Source organism: Narcine bancroftii, chromosome 3 (genome assembly GCF_036971445.1).
Source record: "Narcine bancroftii isolate sNarBan1 chromosome 3, sNarBan1.hap1, whole genome shotgun sequence".
Classification (NCBI taxonomy): domain Eukaryota; kingdom Metazoa; phylum Chordata; class Chondrichthyes; order Torpediniformes; family Narcinidae; genus Narcine; species Narcine bancroftii.
In genome coordinates, this window is record NC_091471.1 from 325,915,635 (window position 1) to 325,932,827 (window position 17,193).

Genomic DNA, 17,193 nt, shown 5'->3' on the forward strand with positions numbered 1-17,193 from the left:
AAGAGGAGTGGAGAAGATGCTATGTTCACAGATTAGCTCCATCTGGCCAGGTGGGGAATGGTTTCTTGCTCCCCTGATGTACAGAAGGTGGAAAGGAGTGTGTGGAGGATGCTGAGTACGTGGACTAACTCCACCCAACTGGGTGGGGGACAGTTTTTTGCTCCCCTGACATGCAGAAGGAGGAAAGGGGAGTGCGGTAGATGCTGAGTATGTGGACTAACTCCACCCGGCTGGGTGGAAAATGATTTCTTGCTCCCCTGATGAGCACAAGGCAGAAAGTGGAATGTGGTGGATGCTGAGTATATGAACTAACTCCACCTGACTGAGCAGGGAATGGTTTCTTACTCCCCGATGTGCAGAAGGTGGAAAGGGGATGGAATGGATGCTGAGTGCATGGACTAACTCCACCCGGCTGGGTGGGAAATGATTTCTTGCTCCCCTGACGTATGAAAGGTGGAAAGGGGAGTGTGGTGGAGGCTGAGTACATGGACTAACTCCACCCAGCTGGGCGGGGAATGGTTTCTTACTCCCCTGATGTACAGAAGGTGGAAAGGGTGAGTGCGGCAGATGCTGAGTAAGTGGCTTCAATCACCCCCCTCCAGCTCCCTCACTGTTGTGGGAGCACTGGGAGGGGCGGGAGGCATAGGAGGCCACTGTGGCGGCTGCCCGGAAACTCCGCTTGCGACGCTGCACATTCCGCTCGGGGTGCAGGAGGATGATGTAGACCTTGGGGCCGTAGATCATTCCCAAGACCACGGACGCACTGAGGCTGAGCGAGACAGTCAGTGTGGTGGGCTGGATGTACATCTGCAGGGCAGGGAGAGAGAAGGGGGGGGTTAACATTGGAGAGGTGGGGCTGACGTCGGAGAGGAGGCGGTTAACGGCATAGGAACAAATTGGGGCAGAGTGTTTTACCAATAGGGGCAGGGTCCAACATTGGGTTGGAAGGGGTTAATGTTGAGGGAGGGGGTTAAATCACAGCAGTTATGGATAAAATCAGGGAGGGACTGTCCACACAATTCTCCCCTCCCCTCCAAACCTGCCTCTATACAACCTCATTCTTTCACCCCTTCCCTCTCCTCTCTCCCCCTCTTTATGCCCTCTCGCTCCCCTTCTCTCCCTAACCCCCTCCCCCTCTATCCTCCTCACTTTCTGCTCTCTCCCTCCCTCTCCCCGCTCTTTCCCCTCCCCCAGCTCTCAGCCATCCAGCCTTTTCATATCTCTCCCCCTACCCTGTCCTTTTCCTTCTCTCCCCTCTCCCCCTCCCTCCCTCTCCCCTTCCTCACCTTTTTTCCCCCCCTCCTTCTCTCTCCCTTTCTCTTAAAACATTACAGCACAGAAACAGGCCTTTTGGCCCTTCTAGTCTGAGCCTAACTATTTTTCTGCCCACTGACCTGCACCCAGTCCATAGCCCTCTATAAACTACATCCTGCATTAAGCCTGCATTCACCTCTTCAGCTCGTTCCACACCTCCCACCACTCTCTGTGGGAAGACGTTCCCCCTAAACATATCCCCTTTCACCCTTAACCTCTGGTTTGGATCTCACCGACCCTCAGTGGGAAAAGCCGACCTACATTGACTCTCTATCCCCCTCATAATTTTAAACACCTTGATCAAATCTCCCCTCATTCTTCTACGCTCCAGGGAATAAAGTCCGAACCTGTTTAACCTTTCCCTGTAACTCAGTTCCTGAAGTCCAGGCAACGTCCTAGTAAATCTTCTCTACCCTCTTTCTATCTTATTGATATCTTTCCTGTTGTTCGGTGCCCAGAACTGCACACAATTCTCCAAATTTGGCCTCACCAATGTCTTATAGAACTTCACCATCTCATCCCAACTCCTGGACTCATTACTTTGATTTATGAAGGTCAATGAGCCAAAAGCTCTCTTTACGACCCTGTCCACCTGTGACGCCACTTTCAGGAAATTATGTATCTGTATTCCTGGATCCCTCTGTTCTACCGCTTTCCTCAGTGCCCGACCGTTCACCGTGTATGTCCTTTCTTGGTTTGTCATTTCAAAATGCAACACTCCACACCTGTGTGCATTAAATTCCATCTGCCATTTACTGGCCCATTTTTCCAGCTGATCTAGATCCCTCTGCAAGCTTTGAAAACCTTCCTCGCTGTCCACAACGCCTCCAATCTTAGTGTCATCTGCAAACTTGCTGATCTAATTTCCCACATTATCATTCAGATCATTGATACAGACTACAAACAACAATGGTCCTAGCACCGGTCCTGAGGCACCACTAGTTACAGGCCTCCAGTCTGAGAAGTGACAATCCACCACAACCCTCTTGTCTTCTCCCAGCCAGATTCTCTTCTTATTCTGGTCCTGGACCTTCACAAGTGCAGGGGGCAGTGTGGAGGTGAACACTGTCACGGGCGAAGAGGGAGCGAGGGATGGAGGAAGGAAGTGAATGGAGGGAGAGAGATAGGGGTAAAAGAGAAGAAAGGGAGAGGGTAGAGAGGGAGGGAGAGAGATGAAGGGAAAGGTGGAATGAGAGAGAGTTTGAAAGATTTGGTGGGAGGGGAAGGAGGTTGAAGGAGGGAACAGGAGAGTGGGGGAGGAAGGGAGGAAGGGAATGGAGGGAGCGAGTGGGAGAAGGAGGGAGGGGTGTGAGAAGGATAGGAGAGGGAGAAGGAGGGCGGGGTGGGAGGATAGAGAGGGAGGGGTGTTAAAGAAGGAAGGAGGGGATGGGAGAGAGGGAGGAGGCAAGGGGGATAAGAGAGGAAAGAGATGGGGGAGAAAGAAAAGGGAAAGTAGGATGGACGGGGAGAGAAGGTGAAGGTAGGGGGAGAGAAAGAAGGGGAAAGTAGGAGGGGAGGGAGCGAGAGAGGGGGAGAAGGAGGGGGAGAGTGAAAAGGGGTAAGTAAATTTATTGAAAGAGTGCATAGGAGGGTCAGGTGGAGGTTGTAGGAAGGAGGAGACATAGAGTAGGAGGGAGTGAGAGAGGGAGGAGGGAGGGAGAGAGCCAGAGGGGACAATTGAAGAAAGGAGAGAGGGAAGTGGGAGACGGTGAAGGGGAAGGAAGAGGGAGAGAGAGGGATGAAGGGAGGGACAGTGAGTAGGGGGAAGGGTGAGTAGTGGAGGGGAAGGTGTAAAGAGAGGAGGAGGGGATAGAGAAGTAGGGAGGGAAGGAGTAAGAGGGAGGAGAGTGAGGGGGTGGGAGGAGGGGGGAGAGAAAGAGGGAAGGGGAGGTAGTGAGGGAGGAGTGGAGAGGGAGGTCCCCACCTTGTCGGGTGATTGGGCTGTCCCGAAGTAGATGGGGGCGAAGCCCAGCCACACCACGCAGGTGGTGTACATGGTGAGCCCAACGGAGCGGGCCTCGTTGAAGGCCTGGGGGACCGGCGGCTGCGGACGGCATACACGGTGCAGGTGGCCATCAGTACCAAGCTGTAGGAGAGGCAGGCGAGCACGGACAGGTCACTCATATCACACTTGAGTAAGCCCAGGGCCCGGGACGGGTCACCGGGCGGGTCGCCGCTCCCCATAGTCCAACCAGGCAGCTGGCGGGCTGGCAGCCAGCCAGACTCCCACGCCCAGTACCTGCGCTGAGGTCAGGCCACTGGCGATAGCCAACTGGGAGGCCGGGCTGATGAAACGGGGAGGGGCAATGCTGGGGCGCCCGGGCCGGAAGATGCGGTAGATGCGGTTGGTCTTGGCTAGCAGGGCGCTGTAGGTGAGGCTTGGCCCTAGGCCGATGGCCAGCCGGCGCAGGCCACAGACGACGGTGCAGGGCTCTGCCAGGAGTGGGAAGGTTGCAGCGTAGGAGAGGAAGACCCCAGCGAGGAGCAAGAAACTCAGCTCGCGGCCCGAGGCCCGCACCAGCGGGGTGTCGCGATGACGAGCATAGACGCCGGCGGTGAAGGCAGCGCAGGCCATGCCGGCGGCTGACAGAGCCAGGGGGCCGGCGGCCCAGGGTGAAGAGAGGCCGAGGCGGGCCACCGGCGTGGGCTGGCAGAGGCGGCGGTCTGGCGATGGGCGGCTGTCCAGCGGGCAGGCCCGGCACTCCGTCAGGCCCACCAGCACACGGTAGCCCCGACACGCCTCACAGTGCCAGCAGCACGGCACTCCCTTCACTGGCTTCATGCGGTGGCCTGTCGGGCAGGGGGTGCTGCAAACCGAGGAAGGGGGATGGTCAGGTCCTGGCCACTGCATGCGGTCCGTCTGTGGGGAACGGGGGAGAGTGGAGGGTTGAGTGGGGGTTGGCGGAGACAGAGGAGGAACGAGGGGGGGGTGGGAAGGGAGTGGGGAGAGAGACGGGGATCGAGGGGGTGGTGTGGGGAGAGAGGGGTGAATGAGGGGAGAGAGTGGGGAGAGGGAAGATAGTGGGGCAGTGAGAGGGAGAGGGGGAAAAGAATGAATGAGAGATGGGGAGAAAGAAAGGGAGAGAAGAGGAGAAAGGGAGAGAGGGGGAGATGGAGGTGAGGGGGAAAGGAGAGAGGGAGATGGAGGAGAGGGGGAGAGAGAGAAAAAGAGTCACAGTGTGGAAACTTCCCCGTTGGCACAACTTATACACTCCAACCCACATGTCCCATCCTCTCCGGCACCACCTACACCATGTCTCTGAACACATCCCATCCATGGATTGGATCCTTCCGAATATTGCAACAGTCCCTGCCTCAACCCCCCCTCCTCAGGCAGCTCGTTCCACACCCACACCTCCCTTTGTGTACATAATGCGACCCTTTACTTTCCTGTTAAATTCCGCTCCTCCCCCCCAAAACCTCTGGTTCCTGGTTTCCCCAACTGGGGACAAACGTCTTGCCCGATCTCTCACCGTACCCCACCCCGTTGTCTTCCTGCCCTCTAAGGGCAGCTCAGACCCCACCCCATGGGTCATGGAGTGGGGGTCAGTGGTGGGGGATGGGACGTGTGCAGAATCCTCCTGTGGACTGGATAAATTGCCGCTGGAACGGGAAGGGGCTTGTTTTACAGGAGGGTCCAATATGAGCGGGAGCTGCATGGGGAATGGTTTGGTATCTGATGGGAGTGGATTGGGGGGGGGGGGCAGGACGGAGGTTTGAGGTGAGGTCAGTGGGCGGATTCATCAGACTGATTACATGGGCTTGCTCTGAAATTCTGACCGTCCTGCCACACACTCCTGGGGGGAGGGGGGGGTTTGGACACAGAGTGAAGCTCCTTCCACCTGTCCCATCACACACTCCCGGGGAGGGAGGGATCAGATACAGAATGAACCTCCCTCCACCCATCCTGTCACACACTCTGGTGGGGGCGGGGGGGTGGTCGGGCACAGAGTGAAGCTCCCTCCGAACCATCCCGTCACACTCCCCAGGAAGGTCGGACACAGAGTAAAGCTCCCTCCACGCCATCCTGTCACACACTCCCCAGGGGGTCAGACACAGAGTGAAGCTCCCTCCACCCATCCTGTCACATACTCCCTTTGAGGGGTCAGACATAGAGTGAAGCTCCCTCTACACCGTCCTGTCACTCACTCCCTGGGAAGGTCGGACACAGAGTAAAGCTCCCTCCGCACCGTCCCGTCACACATTCCCCGGGTAGTCAGACACAGAGTGAAATTCCCTCCGCACCATCCCATCACACACTCCCCAGGGGGTCGGATACAGAGTGAAGCTCCCTCCACCCATCCTGTCACACACTCCCCGTGAGGGGTCAGACACAGAGTGAAGTTCCCTCTGCACCGTCCTGTCACTCACTCCCCGGGGGGTCGGACCCAGAGTGAAGCTCCCTCAACATCTGACAAACCTTTATGGACCAGCCTGAGAGATGGGGGCGGGAAGGCGAACACAGCTTGTTGAATAAATGATCTAATCTGTACTGCATCAGGTTAATTCCCTGCCTCGCTGCCCTCTCACTGTCTCACTTCCAGAAGGTGGCCCTTCTCATCAGCTAATGGAGTATTTGTGGGAGATTTAGTTCTGAATCCTGCTCCCTAAATCCCCCCAGTGTTGTTAAATGTGTCTGTGTGCTAAATCTGGGTTAATTCCTTTGTTTAAAATCCTGCCTTCTCTCAGGGAACCTGAACTTATTTTAGCTCCACAAGACTGCAGAGGAAACAATTTTGGCTTTCTAACCGGTGAATCCCACCCACCGCCCCCCAACTGCCCACCCACCTCCGGGTTCAGGGTGTGGAGCGGGTTGGGAGATGGGGAGAGGGGTTGTTTTGCGGGGAATCGAGCTGAGAAACGATGGATGGAGTTCATTCCAGGGAAGCGCGAGGTGATGCACAAGAACGAGGAGCAGGAGTCGGCTACCCGGCCCGTTGAGCCCTACTACGCCCTTCAATGAGAGGCTCATCTCCAGAGACCTGCCTTTACCCCAAAGATGTAAAAGTCTATCCAACCTTTACTGAGGTCACCCCCACTGCTTCAATGGGCAGCAAATTCCACAGATTCCCCGACCTCTGGATAAAGCAGTCTGTCCTTGTCTCCGCCCTGAATTTTGAGATGATGTCCCCTGGTTCTGGTCCCCCCACCAAAGGGAACAACTTACCCACCTCCATCTTTCATTCTCAATCTTAGCCAGTACAATCCCGGATGACTCCGCTCACAGGCCAACCCCTCATAGGACCAGAGAATGAGACAGCACAGAAAACAGGCTACTTGGCCCCTCTAGTCTGTGCTGGCCATCATCTCCCTAGTCCCACTGACCTGCTCCCACTCCATTACCCTCCAGGCTTTTCCCATCCATGTATAAATCTGATTTATTCTTAAAATACACGATCGAGCCCGTGTTCACCACCCTCATTCCACTCTCCCACCACACTCAGTGAAGAACTCCCTCTCATGTTCCTCCTAAACCTTTCCCCTTTCAGCTTAAAAATACGACCTCTCGTATTGATCTCCTAAGTGGGAAAAGCCTCCTCACATCCACTCTGTCTACACCCCTCATAATCATGTAAACCTCGATCAAATCTTCCCTCATTCTTCACTCTAGGGAATAAAGTCTGAACCTGTTTAACCTGTCCCTATAACCAGTCCCTGAAGACTGGGCAACATCCCAGTAAACCTTCTCTGCATTCTTTCTATCTTATTGATATCCTTCCTGTCGTTAGGTGCCCAGAACTGCACACAATTCTCCAAATTTGGCCTCACCAATAAGATAGAAAAAGGGCAGAGAAGATTTACTGGGATGTTGTCAGGACTTCAGGAACTAAATAACAGGGAAAGGTTAAACAGGTTCATACTTTATTCCCTGGAACTTAGAAAAATGAGGGGAGATTTGATCAAGGTATTTAAAATTATGAGGGGGATTAGACAGAATAAATATAGGTTGGCATTTCCCACTGAGGGTTGGTGAGATGCAAACCAGAGGTTAAGGATGAAAGGGGAAAAGTTTAGGGAAACTTCTTCCCACAGAGAGTGGTGGGAGGGGAGAGGGGGGCTGTTGGATGAGCTGAAGTGGTGAATGCAGGCTCAATTTTAACATTTAAAAAGAATTTGGACAGGTACATGGATGGGAGAGGTATGGAGGGATATGGACTGTGCGCAGATCTAGGCAGAAAAATGGTTCAGCACAAACTAGAAGGTCCGAAGGGCCTGTTTCTGTACTGTAATGTTCTATGGTTCAAAAGTAAGAGTCCTTAAATGAGCCCCTGATTGAGTTTGTTGTTGAGGGGTCTCATGGTGGAGGAGGTGGGGGGGGGTGGGTAGCAGCTGTTCCTGAACCTGGTAGTGCGAGTCATGTGGCACTGACACCTCTTTCTTGATAGCAGCAGTGAGAACAGAGTGTGCGCTTGGTGGTGTGGATCATCGATCATTGATCTCCGAAGGGAGCGTTTCCCTGTAGATGTTCTCAACAGTGGGGATGGAGCTAGTCAGAACACTTTCCACCACACCTCTGTAGAAATTCACTGGGTTTTCCGGTATCAAACTGAATCTCCACAAACTCTTGAGGAAGTCAAAATGCTGATGTGCTTTCTTCACGATGCCATTGGTGTGTTGGGTCCAGGAAAAATCCTCCAAGAACCTAAATGTGCTCACCCTCCCCACCTCTGATCACTGATCATACACCTCTGGCTTTCCCTTCTTGATTATCCAGGGCATCAGGGGTTACGGGGAGAGTGCCAGGGAGTGGAGCTGAGTGGGAGGATGGATCAACTCATGATAGCATGGCTAAGCAGACTCGATGGGCCGATTGGCCTACTTTGCTCCAATAACTCGTGACCTTTCTCCTGCCAGGTTGAACACTTCCAATTTTCTGGCTGCCCCCTCCCTGTCCACACCCACCCCCACGTACGTCTAGGCGGAGTTGCTCCATCCACTGCCCGACCTCTCTGTATCCAGAAGCACTCCCGTTCCCCAGCTGGTACTGGAAGATGTGGTAGTTTCCTGGAGCGTCCCCGTTCTCGTTGAACATCACGGGGGTTCCGGCACTGCCTGCATGGGAAGTGGAAGGAAGGGAGAGAGTGGGGGGGAGGCTTCAGCTGGTTTCACAGAGTGGGGGCTTACAGGAACTTTACTGGCTCCGTTGCGCACACCTGGAAGGGTCGGGAGAGATGCTGGGAACCCCTCCTTGTCATTGTAACCCCCGCCCCCCAGTCCCCTACACCCCTCCCTGTCTCTGTAACTCCCTCTGGTCCCCTACACCCCTCCCTGTCTCGTAACCCACTCCGCTCCCCTACACTCCTCCCTGTAACCCACTCCGGTCCCCTACACCAGTCCCTGTCTTTGTAATCCGCTCTGTTCCCCTAAACCCCTCCCTGTCTCTGTAACCCACACTGGAGAGGGTGACTCACCATTGAAAGAGACCTGTCGAATATATTTTAGAAGTATGTGTCCATCAGCCGATTCCATTTCGGGGCAAAGTCCTCCCTCCACTCCGGGACAGAGGTCACGCTGGAGAGCGTGGAGGGCATGGGCGATGGAGTACACAGCGTCGATCACGAACTGCACCTTCCCCTCCTGCTCGTACGGGGAGTCTAGACCGATTCTCTCCTGTCCTGAGGGGAGAGAGAGGGAGAGGGTAAAGGAGAGAGAGGGAGGTGAGAGGTGGAGAGAGTGTAGGTGAGGGACAGGGAGAGAGGAAGGGGGGGGAGAGAGAGGGGGAGTGGGGGAGCGAGTGGAGAGAGGCGAGGTGAGAGCAACAGTCAAAATATAATATCTTGGGATGCTTAACTGTTCCATTGCAAGGGTGCTCCACCACCTAATTGTTCCCTCTCCAGGGTCCCGGGATGGGGTGGATAGAGGCAGGAGGGCAGGGGAACAGGTCCTACCTGTACACTTGCGCACGGCTGCGTCTCCCTGCTTCGGGGTAGTGTCCAGGCTGCAGCTGAAGTTCTCCTCCCAGAACTCGGCGAACCAGATGTTCCGGCGATTGTTCTGGAGGGAGCGGGAGGTGAAGTAGTCGTCGAAGCCTGGAGATAGGAAGGGGGTGAGAGGGCAAGGGGTTGTGGGGAGGGGGTGGGTCAAAGGGGATGAAGAGAATGGAGGGGGGTGAGGGGGTGTGTGGAAGTGGCAGGGTGTGATGAGGGGGTGACAGGGTGAGGAGGGGGGTGATGGGGTGAGGAGGGGCGAGGAGTGTGATGGTATGGAGGGGTGGGAGTGAGGAGGGGGTGCGTGGAGAAGCTGAGGGAGGGTGAGGAGTGGGGCAAAGGGGTTGGGAGAGGGGGTAGTGGGGTTGGGAGGGGGAGTGGGTTGGGAGCAGGGTGGGAGAGGGGGAAGGGTGTGGGGGGAATGAAGTGGGAGAGGGGAATGGGGTGGGAGGGGGAAATGAGATGAGGGGGAAATGGGATGAAGGGGTCAATGGGTTGGGAGAGGGAGGGAACAGGGTAAGAGGGAGAACGGTGGGAGAGGGGGAACGGGGTGGGAGAAGGGGAATGGGGTGGGAGAAGGGGAACGGGGTGGGAGAAGGGGAATGGGGTGGGAAAAGGGGAATGGGGTGGGAGGAACGGGATGCGAGAGGTGGAGGGGTGGGTGAGGGTGGTATGGGTTGGAGAGGGGAGAACGGGGAGGGAGAGGGTGGATAGGTGAGTAGGGTGGAGTGGGGAGCAGTGTGTGGACGGAGGAGGGACAGGGAGAAAAGGTCGATGAGCTCACATTCTCCCTCTTCTGAACTCCCCAACTTTCCTTTATCATCTCTCACCCCTCCCTATCCCCCTTCCTCCCCTCCCTCCCTTCTTTATCCCTCCCTCTCCCATCCTCCTTTAACCTCCCTCCATCTCTCCTTTCCCCTCTCCCCATTTCTCTCCCATTCCTCCCTCCTGGCATTCTTCCTCCCCTTCCAGGCCCTCTCTCACCCACCATCCCTTCTCTGTCCCTTCCTCTCCCTTCTCTCCTTCTGTCCCTCCATGCCTCTCCTTTTCCTCACCCTCTCTTCATCCATCCCTTTACTCCACACCTACTCATTTTTCTCCCTCCTCCTCATTCCCACACATTCTTCCTTCCCCTCCCACCCATTCTTCCTTCCCCTCCCACCCCCTCTCTTTCCCCTCTCTCCATCTGCCCCCTCACCCCTCTCTCTCCCCCTCTACCCCTCTCTCTCCCTCTACCCCTCTCTCTCCCCTTTTTCCCTCTCTCTAGGTCCGAATTCGCAGCCCTGTTCACCTTCAATGGATGCTCTCTTTGGCAGGATTGTAATGGCCCCCTCTGCTACCTCCTCCTGGTGAAGAACTGGAGAGGTCTTGGCTCCCCAACTATCTGAGCCCACCCACAGAAAATGTCCCGTCAGGTTGGCGAGCTTCGCTGCTTCCAGGACCCTCCTGATGGGAGACAACAGAGGAGGGGGTTACAGAGACAGGGAGGGGTGTCGGGGACCAGAGGGGCTGTTTTTTGTGACACTTGGCACAGAGACTTACTTGATGTCGTCCTCATTGGCGAAGATGATGACTCCTCTGGCGTTTGATGTTTCCATCAACCTGCTGATCAGCTTTTCGAACTCCCCTGGACGAGGTTCCCGTGGGATCTTCAAGGACTGGGCGATGCAGAGACCCCCTGGATGTGGACAGAGTGTGGGTCAGGCTTCGCTGCATGTCTGAGATTAAATGCATGCATGAACACATGCCTGATGATTGGATTGAGGTTCTTGATGCTGGGACTGAAGTCACAGATGGTTTGACTGAGGTTCCTTACAGCAGTACAGAGAATCTTGATGGTGGGGCTTAGGTTTCTGATGTTGGAACTGTGGTTCCTGATGGTGAGACTGAATTTTTCAGAAAGGGATTGAGGTTCCTAAAGGTGGGAACTGAGGTGTCTGATGGTGTGACTGAGGTTCCCAATGGTCAGACTGAGGTATTGATCATAAGACAGGTGTTCCTGGTGTGCGACTGTGGTTTCTGATGTTGGGACTTGTAGAACAGAGAATACTACAGCACAGCCCTTGATATTGTGCCGACCCATATATACCTTTAAAAAAATTGTACTAAACCCACACTACCTTGTAACCCTTTATTTTTATTCCATCTGTGTACCTCTCTAAGAGTCTCTTAAATGCCCCTCATGTTCCAGCCTCCAGCACCATCCCCGGTGAGGCATTCCAGGCCCCCACAACTTCCCCCTAAACTTCCCTCCCTTCACTTTGTACAGATGTCCTCTGGTGTTTGCTGACCCCACCCTGGGAAACAGGTGCTGGCCGTCCACCCTAGCTACGCCTCTTATAATCTAGTTGACCAAGTCTCCTCTCATCCTTCTATGCTCCAAAGAGAAAAGTCACAGCTCTGCTAACATAAGACTTGTTTCCCAATCCAGGCAACATCCTGGTAAATCTCCTCTGCCCCCTCTCTACAGCGTCCACATCCTTCCTGTGATGAGGTGACCAGAACTGAACACAATACTCTGTGTGCTTTCACCAGAGATATGTAGAGTTGTGACATGACCTCTCGACTCCTGAACTCAATCCCCCTGTAAATGAAGCCCAATGTCCCATAGGCCTTCTTAACTAACCTATCAACCTGTGTGGTGAAATTGAGGGACGTCTGGATTTGGACCCCATGGCCCCTCTGTTCATCCACACCGTTCAGTAACCCTGGACTCAACCTCCTGGTTATGCATCACCTCACACTGATTCCGGACTGAACTCCATCTGCCAATTCTCTGCCCGACTCTGCATCCTGTCTCTATTCTCTTGTAACCCTCAACAACCTTCAGCTCCGTCTACAACTCCTCCAACCTTTGTGTTATCCGCCAACTTACTGACCCATCCTTCTGCCTCTTCATCAAGGTCACAGAGAGTAGGGGTCCCAGAACAGATCCCTGCAGCCCCTCCACTCTCACCGACCTCCAGGCAGAAAACATTTCATCCACTACTACTCTCTGCTTTCTTCCTGCAAGCCCAAGTTTAATCCACACAGCCAAGTTTCCACTGATCCGGTGCCTCAGGACTTTCTGGATGAGTCTCTCGTGAGAGACCCTGTCAAATGCCTTGATAAATACATGTCAACCACATGGACGGCCCGACCCTCATCAATTTCTCTTGTTACTTCCTCAAAAAACTCAGTTAGACTTGTGAGGCACGACCTTCCCTTCACTAAGACCTGCTGGCTATCCAAGAGTAGATTGGACTTCTCCAAATGCTCATAGATCCTGTCCTTAAGAATCCTCTCCATTACTTTACCCACTGACGTAAGACTCATTGGTCTATAATTTCTAATAATTTCCAGTATTATCCCAATTACCTTTTTTCAAACAAGGTGACTACACTTGCCATTCTCCAATCCTCCGGCACCTCCCCTGTGGCCAAAGAGGATTCAAAGATCACAGCTACTGCCCCAACCCTCTCTTCCCTCCCTTCCCACAGCAGCCTGGGCTACATCACGTCCAGCCCCGGGGACTTCTCAATCTTGATGTTTTTAAGAAGATCCAACACTTCCTCTTCCTTAATCACCTCATTGTCCAGCTCACAGGACTTTTCAATTCCAACCTCACCCTGATCAAGGACCTTTTCTCTTGTGAACACTGATTCAAAGTATTAATTTAGGACGTCCATATCCTCCTTTGCCTCCAGGCACATGTTGCCTCCACTATCCTTTAGCGGCCCCACCTTCTTTGCCTCCAGGCACATGTTGCCTCCATTATCCTTTAGCACCCCCACCTTCATTCTCATCATCCTTCTGTTCTTTACATCCCCATAGAACTCCTTGTGGTTCTCCTTAATCCTTCATGTCAAGGCCTTCTCATGGCCTGTTCAAGCTCTCCTTTTCTTAAGATCCTTCTTGGCTACCATATATTTATCATGACCCCTTCCTGTTTCCTGCTTTCTATATCTAACATATAATGATCCTGATGGTGGGACAGAGGCTCCTTGATAGGACTAAGGCACTTGGTGTGTCTGAGGTTCCAGGAGGTGGGACTGAGATTCCTCATGTTGGGACTGTGGATCCTGATGGTAAGATGGAGCTTTCAGATGGTGAGATTCAGATTCCCATTGGTGGACTGTTTTTGATGATGTGACTGAGGATCCTGATGGTGGGACTGTTTTTTGATGATGGAACTGATGGTAGGTATGAGATTCCTGATGGTGTGTCTGAGGTTCCTGACAGTGTGATTGAGACTCCCATCAATGTGATTGAGGCTCCTGATGGTGTGACTGAGGTTGCTGATGGTGTTGTTGGAAGTAGACCTCTCCCTCACCTCTCCACACCCCCTATGTCCCATCCCTCCCTTCCCAACCCCCTCACCTGTCTCCCGGGAGTTTTGAACAAAAGCCTCCACTCCACTCTCTCCGTAGTTGCCCTCGGAGGCGATGGTTGAAACATAATTCCAGCCCAGGGCCTTGACGATGTCCACCATGGCCTGCGCCTGATAGGAGTCTGGGGGAACCACGCGAGAGAAGAAGTCATAGCGGCTGTTGTCGCTCAGCTCCGGGGCCGTGGAGGCGTAGCTGATCTGTGGGATCTGGGAGTCCAGCACACAGGGTCAGTCAGGGACTGGCAGGCCTCAGGGGGAGCGCACAGCCAGTTCCTGCCTGTCACCGAGATGTCCCTCAAATTCCTGTCTGTTACTGAGATGTTTCCCACCCCGGCTTCCTACCCTCACCTTCCTGTGACCCCCATCTTACAAACTTTTTTACCACAGTTTTCTTCATCCCCATCCCACATAATCTCATCTCCACTTCATGTTCCTCCATACCCATGCTTCCCCCATTTCCTACCCCCTTTTTCATGTCCCCATCTCACTGCCCCCTCTTTCCTATTCCCAATCTTCCCCCCGTCATGTCCCGCAGGTTTTCCCACCCCCTCACTCCTCACCTCCCTTCTAGTCCTCCCTCCCCCACTCTCCAACCCCCTCACTTCCTTTCCCCTCCTACTACCCAACCCTGCCCCAAACACCCCTCCTCTCCACCCTCCCCCATCGTATTCTTCCCTAGAATGAAAGAACATCACATCACACACAGAAACGGGTCTTTCGGCCCTTCTAGTCTGGGTAGAACCATTTTTCTGCCTCATTCCACTGACCTGCACCCAGTCCAAAGCCCTCCATACCCCTCCCATCCATGTACCTGTCCAAATTCTTCTTAAATTTTAAAATTGAGCCTGCATTCAGCACCTCAGCTCATTCCACACACCCCACCACTCTCTGTGGGAAGAAATTCCCCCTAAACCTTTCCCATTACACCCTTAACCCACGTCCTCTGGTTTGGATCTCACCGACCCTCAGTGGGGAAAAGCAGATCTATATTTACTCTGTCTACCCCCCTCATAATTTTAAACACTTAAACAAATCTTACCTCATTCTTCTACACTCCAGGGAATAAAGTCCAAACCTGTTTAACCTGTCCCTGTAGCTCAGTTCCTGAAGTCCAGGCAACATCCTAGTAAATCTCTGCCCTCTTTCTATCTTACTGATATTGTTCCTGTAGTTCTGTGACCAAAACTGCACACAATTCTCCAAATTTGGCCTCACCAATGTCTTGTACAACTTTACCATCACATCCCAACTCCTGAACTCGATACTTTGATTTCTGAAGGCCAATAGTTCTCTTTACGACCCGTCCACCTGTGACGCCACTTTCAGGGAATGATGTCTCTGTATGTCCCAGATCCCTCTGTTCTACCGCATTCCTCAGTGCCCAATCGTTTACCGTGTACGTCCTTTCTTGGTTTGTCCTTCCAAAATGCAACACCTGCATTAAACTCCATCAGCCATTTGACAGCCCATTTTTCCAGCTGGTCCAGATCCCTCTGCAAACTTTGAAAACCTCCCTCAGTGTCCACGTCTCCAATCTTCGTGTCAACTGCAAACTTGCTGATCCAATATCCTCATGATCATCCAGATCATTGATGGAAACTACAAGCAATGGTCCCAGCACCGACCCCTGAGGCACCACTAGTCAGGCCTCCAGTCTGAGAAGCGACCGTCCACCACTACTCTCTTTTCTCTCATGTAGCCAATGTCAAATCCAGTTCACGACCTCACCATGGATACTTGAAATCTGAACCTTCCTGACTAACCTCCCATGTGGCACTTTGTCAAAGGCTTTACTGCACTCCATGTAGACAACATCCACAGCCTTTGTCAATTTTCCTGGTAACCTCCTCGAAAACTCTATAAGATTGGTTCAACACAACCTACCCCAATCCCCTACTAATGTCTCCCTCAGCAATCTGCGTGCATGCGGTCTGTCCTGCACGTGTATGCTTGCGCACAGCTGAGAGGGGACATAGCCCCCCACTCTCTTCCCTTCCCCACCCTGCTCCCTCCCTCCCTCTCCCACTCTCATACCCCCCTCAACCTCTTCTCCCTCCCCCACACTCCCACTCCCATATCCCCCTCCACCCCTTCTCCCTCCTCGCCACTCCCTCATCCCTCCCATCTCCAACTCCCATACTCCCCTTAACCCCTCCCTCCCTGACACTCTCCCTTACCCCTCACTCCCCCACTCCCATAGTACCCTCAATCCCATCTCCCTCCCTGACACTCCCCCAACCCTCCACCACCATCTTCCACTCCCATACCCCACTCAACCCCTTCTCCCTCCCCCACACCCCTCCCTCACACCCTGCCTCTCCCACTCCCATACCCCCTCTACTCCTTCTCCCTTCCCCACACCCCTCCCTCACCCACCACCCCACGCACCCTCCCCTCTTGCCCCACACCCTCCCTCCGTCTCCCCTCCCCCACTCACAGCGAACAACCGCAGCACATTGGCCACCATGATGGAAACGGAGCTGGCAGATGCACCAATGACCCCAACCACTCTCTCGGGCTTCCCCAGGACTGGCTCCTCCCCTCCCGGGCATCGGAGGCCAGAGGCGCCCTCCCGGATTGGGGCCTGGACGAAGGTGAGCGACTGTTCCAGGGCGTAGGTGTCACGGGAGCAGGTGTCGAGCAGTCGGGCCCCCAGGGTCAGGCCGGGCAGGAGGGAGGGGTCGCCGTTCACACGGTCCAGGGCATATAACATGGCCTCCATCCGGTGCACCCCCTTCTCCCTCTTCACTGCCCCACAGGGCCTGCCGGAGCTGCCCTTCCCATGCACAGGGAACAGGCCGCCCAGCGTCAAGTCACCGGACAGCCTGACCGACTGAGAGGCCCGGGGTTCTGCTCCGGAGCAGGCAGTCAGCGCCCATAGGGCTAGGAACCCTGTCCACCAGACCATACCTGGACGTCCGGCGCCCTGGGGGTGAGGGGGGGGGGGAACATCAGGATTACAGTGGGATACACAGAGGGGAGGGGGGGGGACATTGGAGTTAAAGTAGGATACACAGAGGGGAGGGGGAGGGACATCAGGATTACAGTGGGATAACAGAGGGGAGGGACATCAGGATTACAGTGGGATACTCGGAGGGAGGGGGTGGGGGAGGGACATCAGGATTACAGTGGGATACACAGATTGGAGGGGGAACATCAGGATTATAGAGGGATACACGGAGGGAAGGGGGAGGTGGACGGACATCAGAATTACTGGGATACAGAGGGGAGGGGAGACATCGGGTTAAAGTGGGAAGCACAGGGAGGGGGAGGGAGATATGAGGGGAGGAGGAGTGAGGTTTTTAGGGGGATAGTGAATGGAACACTGATGGGAGGGTGCGAGGGTTGAGGGGATATGAAGGGGAAGAATGGAGGGAGATGGATAGAGGAGAGGTGAAAGGGAAAATGTGGAGAGGGAAGAGTGGAAGGGAAGAATGGAGGGAGGGAGGGGGCGAGGAGGGGTGAGAGTGGGAGAGGGAGGGAGGGAGGGAAAGGAGTAGAAGGGAATGTGGGAGGAAGGGAGGGATGGTGGGGAGATAGTGATGTAGAGGAGGAAGAGAGGGAGGGAAGGAATGAGAGAGG

The 17,193-nt window shown here is 54.3% G+C and overlaps 1 pseudogene; it reads right to left on the bottom strand.

The window, feature by feature from the left end:
* Positions 1-493: 493 nt before the first annotated feature.
* On the bottom strand, positions 494-16,348 carry LOC138759119 (metabotropic glutamate receptor 6-like; annotated as a pseudogene).
* Positions 16,349-17,193: the final 845 nt, after the last annotated feature.